The sequence below is a fragment of the Ochotona princeps genome, chromosome 7 (assembly GCF_030435755.1).
Source record: "Ochotona princeps isolate mOchPri1 chromosome 7, mOchPri1.hap1, whole genome shotgun sequence".
Classification (NCBI taxonomy): Eukaryota; Metazoa; Chordata; class Mammalia; order Lagomorpha; family Ochotonidae; genus Ochotona; species Ochotona princeps.
Genome location: NC_080838.1, coordinates 18734933 through 18743656, shown reverse-complemented (window position 1 = coordinate 18743656; position 8724 = coordinate 18734933). Strand labels below are relative to the sequence as shown.

General features: G+C 38.6%; 1 pseudogene; it reads left to right on the top strand.

Moving 5' to 3' along the window:
* Positions 1–508: 508 nt before the first annotated feature.
* Positions 509–1061, top strand: LOC101518946 (glucosamine 6-phosphate N-acetyltransferase-like; annotated as a pseudogene).
* The last annotated feature ends 7663 nt before the right edge of the window (positions 1062–8724 follow it).

Genomic DNA, 8724 nt, shown 5'->3' with positions numbered 1-8724 from the left:
CTTCCAGCATTCCTGCCCAGAGACTCTCCATCACGAAAAGCAGAGGAGCCACTGCTGAGGAGCCGGGAGAGTTTCGGCAGTGCTGGGAAGCTAAAAAGCAGGCTTCCCGGAAGGGACTGCAAAAAGTCTGTGTAAAGTGAATTTAAGGTGAGTATTCTCATTGGTGCACATTTTCATTTTGATTCTTGCATAGGATGAGTCTAAAAAGTCCACGCAAGTATTTGTGTATTATTCCCAGAGCCCCCACAGGCCGAACTGGCACCTGGGTCTGCAGTTCTATACGCACAGAGCTGTGCCAGGAGGCCAGAGCTGTGTGGGAGCATTGGCACTGCCCACATTAGACCAGGGTTCCTGCCATGGCCTTGGCATGAGCACAGGTGAAGGAGGGAGGAGGTGGGGCTGGCTCTGAAGTCAGATCCGGATCCTCTACCATGTGCTTGGGCAGGCCAGGGTCTGCTGTGCCTGGAGAGGAGCACCTACCACCAGGCCTCCTTCTTCTAACTGCAACATGACACCTGATAAGATGCCCATGTTAGATCCTTTCCTACTCAGAGAAGAAAACTGGACTCAGAATACAGCTACAGTTTCTCCAGTCATCTCTCCCACACATCCTGAATAAGGCTTCCTTTGAGGCCTCTTTGTACCGCTCACTTCAGTACAGGAGTTTTGCTTTGTTTCACTTTGTTTTGTTTCGTTTTTAAGGTATTGGGCCAGCTGATGGAGAATGGAATCATCAATCCTGAACAGGTTATGACATCTTTTGAGCATATGAAGAAATCCGGGGACTATTCTGTTACAGTTGTACAAGATGTGACTATTGGACAGATTGTTGCTACGGCAACCCTGAGACTAGAACTTACATTCATCCATTCCTGTGCTGAGAGGCAGAGTGGAAGATGTTGTGTTTGAGATGAATGCAGAGGGAAGCAGCTCTTCAAACTGCTAGTAACAACCCTGACATTGATAAGCAAGAAACGAAACTGTTCCAAGATTAGCCTTGATTGTCTACCACAACATGTTTTTTTCCAGAAAAGGTGACTATGCAGTATCTGAAGAAAACCACATGTAAAAAGTGGATATGCAGTATCTGAAGAAAATTACACGCGTGGTAGTTTTCTGAAGTAAAAATGTTATGGGAAGAGAACTGACACAAGTATCAATACTACAAAATGCACTCTTCACTGAGAAAACATTGTGGCTGCAAGCCTGGGACCCCCATAAATACCGGACTGACATTTAGAAGATCGAATGTGTTGTATATATAATATACAAGTATAGTATAACAACATTTAGAATATTACTTGGGAATGGGGGGGGCATACTGATTGAGTTCAGATTACAAATGAAAATTATAAGCGTGATGATTTTACCAAAGCAATATACTTTTAACTTGAATCTTGTCTTCCATTGTATTTTTTGAAGTCTGGCTTCATTTCATAGTAGTCAAACTGGTAATAAGTTCATCAGTGTCTGCTATCTGTACTGCTCACCTCCCAAAGAGCTTGTGTCACTAGCCAACTTGCCGCAAGGGCTGCAGGTAAGCTGACTCGAGTCCAGGAACCAGGAACTTCTTCCAGGTCTCCCAGGTGGGCACATTTTCCCAAGGCTTTTGGGCCATCCTCTACTGTAGCAGGAAGGAAGTGGAGCAGCCGGAAACAAGGCAATATACATGTGGGATCCCGGTGGTAGCAAGCAAGAATTTTAGCCATGTATACAGCGACACGCCTCACCAAAACTGCTTCGAAGGGAACTTGATCATGAAATCTGACGAGTAAGTCACTCATACATGCATTCAGTTTTTGGATGTATAGCTTTAATAAGCGTTATTTGCACATCCACTGTGCCTCTGTCAGTAAAATACAAAAGCTGCACATCCTTAGGCAGAGACCAGTGAGTTAGACCACAGTGTACACGGAGTTTCACCAAAAGATGTACCCATATGATAAGGAAGCTCAAATGCCAGGTCCTCAGTGGAGGAGAGGGAAAGTTCTATAACTGATTTTTCCCTCAACGTTGAGTGTTACATAAAAGTTTACTCTGTGTGGAGTAAGAAGACGGAGAATTGGGAAGAAATATAATTTTCTGTAAGATTTACAGCATGTAAAAAGAAACAATGGCATCGTTCCTTTATGGAGCTTCTAATACGACATTTAAAATTGTACAGAGAATGTGAAAATCTGAAGAAATAAGGGTGAGAGGTTCTAAAAAGCTGTGTTATTTGGAGAATTTTTAATTTCTCCATCCAGAATTCAATGGGAAAGTACTTTTTACCTTGTTTGTGCTCCAGGAAGAGTTTGCTGGGGAAATATATGGAAGACTGACTTAAAAAGACAAGAGACAAGATCAGTTAAAAGCAAGAGATTGAGAGTGTTCTGAAAGTACACAAGTGAACACAGATGTCGAGCTAGATATTTCAGAGCAGACGTCAGCTGTTTGTAGATGTTGAAGAAGCAAAGTGTCTATAGGACTCGAACTCTGCCACCAGTCTGGAGTATAGGACACTGAAATAAAATGGTGTGCTCCCAAAAATATATAGAATCAGTGTGAGGTAAGTTTAATTGCAACAATGTTAATCATCTATTTAAAGAACAATGCTCAACAAAATTTTGCTCAACAAATAAGTACATTATAATCTTTATTATGGAAACTATCAAATTTCTATTTAAATTTCCATTTAAAACATTTTAAGTAAAAATATGTACAAAACAGATATACAAAGGTGGGAGCAACTAGAAGCATGATATATATACATACAAACTTATGATGAAATTAGATTCAGTACAAAATTGAATGATATCATATTGCACCAAAATTTATTCCATACAAATCATATGCATCAAGAGGTTCCATCAGATGAAAGCACACTTACTTCATAGCATTTTCCCACTTACACAAATAGCCCATAAACACCATCTGGCAGTGGGATTGCTACACCAGAACTCTCCCCAGAGGGAAATCATTTAGGCGTGGAAGAATCCATTTTATTTCACAAAGCTCATGCTGGTATATGTATCAGTGCCAAGGAACCCTAAGAATCACAACACAATCCACAAATATAAGTCCCACTGCTCCAACTGTGTTTCATAGTTTAATACCTTACAGCCCTAACTATGCTTGGAATGTAGATGCAGAAAAGCAATTTTTCTCTTTAAGAGTTTACCAATTGACAAAAGACATTGTGTTACAATTTCATAAAGCACCCAAAACACCTACAAAGTTTTGTTACCAAAAATGCCACAGTGGAGAAACCCCGCCAGAGATGAAGACCAGTTAGGAATTTGCAGCTCACTCTTATCCACCTGGATATATATGTCCCTGCATTTTAGCTCATGAGGCCAAAACTATCATGACCCTGCAATTTGGACAATGGTCCACAGTCACGACAAATGAATTCCAGACCCAGGTTAGAGATTTAGCTGCTCTGTGAGCTGTAATTCAAGGCCACATCAAAGAGATGACTGCCAGTAAAACCCACATGAGTAATCAGCCACCACCTGATTCCATTGCTGCATATGACTGAAATTCGCCACAGAACATAATATTTTAAAAGAGTCTATCCGTATATGGTACCTAAGATATATTAGTATGAACACGCACATGTTTTCATTCCTTCACAAATGAAAAAAGATATTAAATCAAACTTTTAGACAAAGCTCTCAAAACTGACTTTCACAAAGTGGTTCCAGATATACTTACAAGAAAAACACAAAATAGATGCCATAAACTGAATTTGGAGTCAATAATTAAAACTTTTTCGACCAGTGCATCACTACCATGTAACGAACTCGATCATAAAAAACCAAGCTCTGTCAAATCTACAGTCCTAGTCCTGTCAGAAACGAAAGATAAATTAAGTTCATCAAACATTCATATCATTTGTCTTTTTCTTTATCTCAACATATGTTTATTATGTCAGAAACCCCAGGTATCTGACAGTTAGGAACCCAAGAGATGCAACACAGGTATCCAACAGTCAACATCATAAAAACACACTTTTGGTCCATGTTTACTACCCTGTTGGGCATAGGGAGAAAACAATGTACTTGACAGCAGTAACTGATGCATTCATAACATGTCTGAGGCTTAAACTTAGAGTCTACAAACATTCGAGAAATGATATTAACAACTCACTGCTATTGTACGGAAATCCACAGTAAAGAGAGAAATTTGGAGCTAATAACTGTTTAAATTAACCTAGTTTGGGAAGTAAAATATATTCTGATGTAGTCTATATATTCTTGGGGCTATCTTAAAAGGGTAAAGTGTTATTCCACTCTCAAAACACAAATAATATCAAAGACAAACACAGTTTTGAGAGGTATTGAAAGTTTAATTCCAGATGTATAGCAATAACATTCACATGGCAAAACTGTTTACTACAAGTTTCTCCAAGGAGAGCATTCGATCATTTAAGGTTGCTGGAGGATTCTGGTGGTTTGTGCAATAACCATAGTCATGTATATTGATTGTTGGCTTCATTGCATTAAAGTACTAAGGATTAGTGTTTGAAATAATTAATACACATAGTTGTTGAATGTAGACTGTTCCTATTCTGTTATAAGCCCAGTCATTTGAAACAATGTTTTATTTCTCTAAATTATTTTTCTGCTTTAACATTCTCCATATTTTGAATAAAAATAAGCAATTTGGAATAAATGATATGTTTAAAATAAGACGGCTCAAATTACAACTTGGGGATCATACTGTATTTTTCCTGGTGTTACATGGCAGTACTTATTCCACTGTAAGCGGAGTAAGCCTGTATCTAATCAGGTTGATTATGAGTAATGTGAGAGGTCTAACTTCACAATCCATATCTAAATCTGATCATTTATAGCCTGACTCAATTATACAACTTTAGCTTCCAAAGACTAACATCTTTTCCCAAAAATGCTGTACAAATCTCCTGATGCATATAGTGCTCAAAATACAACCACTCCAGAAAGATAGGTAAATGTATAGCAGCCTTTCTTTCTTTCTTTCTTTCTCTTTCTTTCTTTCTTTCTTTCTTTCTTTCTTTCTTTCTTTCCTTCTTTCCTTCCTTCCTCCCCTCCCTCCTCCCTCCTTTCTTCCTTCCTTCCTTCCCTCCTTTTTTCCTTTTTTCCTTCCTTCTCTTTTTTTAGTAATCTAGCTTTCAGCAAAAGCTTCAACAAGAGGTAACAAGGACATAGTAAGGAGACTTACTAATAAATAAATAAAATCACTTGAAAGATATCCTTTATTTCTTTTACTCAGCACTGTGTAAGTAGAGGGAAAGGTTCATGTTCAGACCATGGTAGCCATCTGTATGGCTCTCCGATACCCAACGCTCCACAGTTTCTTGAGAGAATTATGACTTACAAAGGCATGAAAGCAATTATTGCTAATAGAAATGTACCATTAATCCAAATACACCAGAAGGTAGACATGCACCTGGCAGTTATTTAGAGGTGAATGCATCCTCTATGCAATTTAAAATCAATGGTAATGAAGACGAGGGTGAGGGAAGCTCTGGTTTAAACCAGTCTGAATTGACTAAATGTTTCATTGAGTTAATCTAAGAAACTGCATAAATTTTAATCAACATCTATTCCTTTTTTTGAAGACATAATGTCAAAATTAAAGCTGTTATCATTAATTCACTCAAATAGTGGAGATTGGACCAAAACCAAATTAATAGTTATCAGATTATAGACAAGGATGGTATCTCATGACATACAGAAAATTGGTGAAATGTTTCTGAAGGCATGATTCACATTTTTGTGCATCTATACCAACCTAAAAATATAGCATTTATTTTTAGGCAATAAAAAATTTGAGAAGACTGAGTTGAAAGATGGCCAATCAGGGTAGGAAGTATAGCCAAGAGTGCAAAGAGAGACTTAAGATAAAGTCAGGTGGAATGCGGAGCTGGTAAAAGAAAGTTGTCAGCCTGGGTGACTGAAGCTCCCTGGAGACCAACGGAGAGAAGTAGAGATGTGTAAAGAACAGCTGTTGGAATTGCAGAGATTGCAGCCAGCAGCCCAGGAGGACAGTGGGCCCAGGGAACTATGGGAGCTATGGGAGGTTATCCCACTGTCCAAAGGACTGATGAATGTGGAGCCAGCCCAAAGGGAACTCCCAGTGGAAGCCCCTTCCCTACTCCAAAAGAGACACGGCAAGGCAAAAAGCCTTAGGACAAAACTCTGGTGAAGGGAGGCAAGGTTGAGTTAAAGCTAATAGGCCCACCTGACCTATCCCACCGCAGAGAAAAGCAGACATGTCACTGGTGAGCCAGGCATTGGGGAGTGAGCTACTGGAGGGTGATCTGGACAAGGGCAGCACTGAGGGAAGGAAGAAAGTACCCATCCCACATCCAAAGGGCATGAATCATAGAGTGAAACATAAGGAAAGTGCAGACTAATTTGCCTGGGTGAGCATTAAGACCCAGCAGTCAAGGCCCAATACCCAACATGGGAGCATGAAGATCTGCAGGGGCATGCACACCTGCAGCAGGAACCTCCTGGTAGCACGCTTGAGCAATCCCCTGTAACTGTAGAGGGGAAACTACTGGCAAAGCTAATTTTCAGAACAGAACAGCAATCTTAGCAGAGGCACCAGCAATAAATTTGCAGAGCCACTTGTTGCACAGACTGCAGGTAGGATTAGCCAGGGAGGGTCACTGCCCAAGCAGCTCAGGGAAACAGCCAGAACAGCACTGAGTGCAGAGACTGAGGCCGAAGCTTCCCTACCCACAAATTCGGAAGTCACAAACACAACATAGACAAAAATTTGTTTGAAAAGAAAACCCACAGATCTGAAAGGCCAGGGGAAAGAGCAACAGTAGAACAAGCTATGAAAATGAGTAAAATAATGTTTCTATAAAAAAGGAGCAAAAGATCATCCCAGACTTAGAGCTGTAGGATGAAGACATTGAGGATGTTCCAAAATAAAAAAAAAAATTATTACAAAACTCTTCAGATGAGAAACAAAATCAAAAATTCAAAGAACTTAGAGAATATATCACAACAAACTATAAAGATGCAAACTATAAAACAGAACCAAACTGAAACACTTGAACTGAAGAATACAACTGGGCAAAATTAAAAGACAGAAAACCTCACCTATAGAATAAATGAGGCAGAAGAAAGAATATCAGAACTGAAAGATAACCTATCCCAGGACATGCAATTAAACAGACACATGAAGGAGAAGCTGAATAAAGTGAAGAAACGATCCAAGAACTGAATGACACTATTAGAAAATAGAATATCAGAATCATAAGTTTTCCTGAAGAAATGGGAAAAGAGATAGGAATGCAGAAAGCATTCAATTCAAATATAAAAGAGAACTTCCAAAACATTGGGAACATAAGGGGAAGCCAAATACAGGAAGGGCAGAGAATCCCAAACAGACTCAACCCAAAAAGATCCTCACCCAGACACAACCTTAAACGTTGTCAAGCTTTTCTCAACTGAACATAAAGAATGCTGAAACAATTATATATATATATATATATATATGTATATATCGATATATATATATATATATATATATATATATATATATATATAATGATCAGATAGCATATAGAGGAAAACCAACTAACTCACTATCAACTTCTCAGAAGAAACCTTTCAAGCAAGAAGAGAATGAGAATGGAGTGACATTTTCCAGATCCTAAAACAAACAACAAAAAAATTGTCAACATAGAATAATACATCCAGCAAAGCTCTCATTTGTGCTTGAAAATGAAATAATCAACAAAGTAAAAATTAACCAACAGAGAGGGAGAAAATCTTTGCATATTACACTACAGATAGGGGGATTAATATCCAGAATATATAAAGAACTCCAGAAATATAATAACAACAAAACAAGCAAACCAGTTAAGAAATGGGTAAAGGAAATGAGCATACACTTTTCAAAGGGATAAATTCAAATGGTTAACAGACATATGAAAAAAATGTTCAAGTTCCCTAGCAATAAGGTAAATTCAAATAGAAACCACAATGAGGTTCCATTTTACCCCAGTGAGAATTGCACACATACAGAAAGCTACCAACACCTGCTGGCGAGGATATGGGCACAAAGCAACCCTACTCCACTGCTGGGGGGATTGCTAATTGGTGCAGCCACTATGGATGTTGGTATGGAGCCTACACAGGCAAATGAAAAATCACCTACCAAATAACCCAGCAATCCCACCCCTGCAAGTGTATCCAAAATAACTGATACATACACATGAGAAAGCAAAGTGCACCCCTGTATCATTAAAGCACAATCAAAAATCACAAAAACATTGAAAGAATCTAGATACCCATTAAAGGAGGAATGGATAAAGAAACTATGACAATCTATTCTATGGAATAATATTCAGCTACTAAAAAGAACAAAATTTTACCATTTGCAACCTAATGGTCCCAATTGGAAATCATTATGTTCAGTGAAATGAGTTAGTCCCAAAAGGACAAATATTAAATGTTTGCTGTAATACAAGACAACCTCTATCAAGAATGCAAAATGAAAACTTATGTAAAGAAACATTCACTTGTCATCCCACAAACTAAGGATGTAGTGGAGACAGGAGTGCCAGGAATCAAACAAAATCGACAGAAGGCATTTTTACAGTTGGATAAAAATAGACCCCCAGTGAACTTTCTAAATATACCTAGACAACAGAATATTAAACTTTCTATCATTGCCTATGCCAACAGTGTCATGACTCATGTAAAGAGCTGAAAGTTGGAGTACTCTACACTTGAT